The 1091-nt window shown below is 40.1% G+C and overlaps 1 protein-coding gene across 1 annotated transcript in view; it reads left to right on the top strand.

Moving 5' to 3' along the window:
• The window catches only part of LOC106872323 (flotillin-2), a 91165-nt gene extending 90080 nt beyond the window's left edge, over nucleotides 1-1085 (top strand). The window contains exon 9 of the mRNA XM_052977764.1: nucleotides 810-1085. The gene's annotated coding sequence lies outside the window, so the exon portion shown is untranslated. The remainder of the gene's footprint in view (nucleotides 1-809) is intronic.
• The last annotated feature ends 6 nt before the right edge of the window (nucleotides 1086-1091 follow it).

Raw genomic sequence — 1091 nt, forward strand, 5'->3', positions numbered from 1 at the left:
TCCACTCACAAGGCTTTGGTCAGCCCAAGGCTATAGTAGAAGACACTTATCCAAAGTGTCACGCAGTGGGACAGAACGTGGAATCCTTGTGGTTGAAAAGCAAACTTCTTACCACACAGCCATACCTGCACCATTGTTAACTAATGAATAGTTGATGATAGGTGCAAGTCTTGTCATTGTTGTTATTTTACCCTCCAGCGTTCAGATTATTATTACAGCAAGAAATTATCTTCATGACAAAACACAGTGAATGACTTTCTTACGGGTTCAAATATGCCCCAAGCTTATTTGAACTGACAATAACCTTGTATTTGTACACATCACTGCTTAGAATTGCCACCATGTAATTTATCTATGGTGAGGCACTGATTAGGAATATCATGAGACGATCTCTCTTATCAGCTCACAATGCACCCTGTCTAGTTTCTGTGTCGGAAGAGGAGATAACCACTCCGAAATGCTTGCATCTCACAGAGCCTGATTTTAGGTGTATTTACACTGTTTGTCTACTGCGAGATTTGTGATGAGCTGCTGATTGTCATTACCAGCCATTGTATGATGCTTAATGCTGCCACCCTCTCAGATTACTCTGTCAAATACCATCTTTATTTATTTACATTGTTTTAAATTAATCCAACAATTCATCCTATCTTCAAGATTTTGACAATGTTTGAGAGACTAGATCTGGTTAGTTTGAACGTAAAACAATGTGATTTAAATGCGAATGGGTGTTGTGTCTGTCTTCAATTCTGTCTAACTTCTATTTTGATGACTGTCTTATTTATTTATATATTTTATTTATTTTGTAGGTGCTTGGAAAGATCCCTGGAGCACAACCGGCCACTGCCTGAAAAGCTGACAATATTTTTGCAAGCATGCAACTAGTATCAACCACAGTCTTATAAAATCCTGTGGCTTTGTGTGGGTGGGAGGGCCGGGTTGGTTTGTTTGGTGGCTAGTATATTAGGAGGGTGGGGGGTGCAATGATTGTAGCATAACTGAGTGCATGTGAGTGAGAGGCCAGCTGTGAGTATGGTGGGGAAAGAGTGTCTGTGCAGTGTTTTTGTGTCAAGTATAGATGAGCTGGACAT

This window comes from Octopus bimaculoides, chromosome 28, assembly GCF_001194135.2.
Source record: "Octopus bimaculoides isolate UCB-OBI-ISO-001 chromosome 28, ASM119413v2, whole genome shotgun sequence".
In the NCBI taxonomy this organism is placed as follows: domain Eukaryota; kingdom Metazoa; phylum Mollusca; class Cephalopoda; order Octopoda; family Octopodidae; genus Octopus; species Octopus bimaculoides.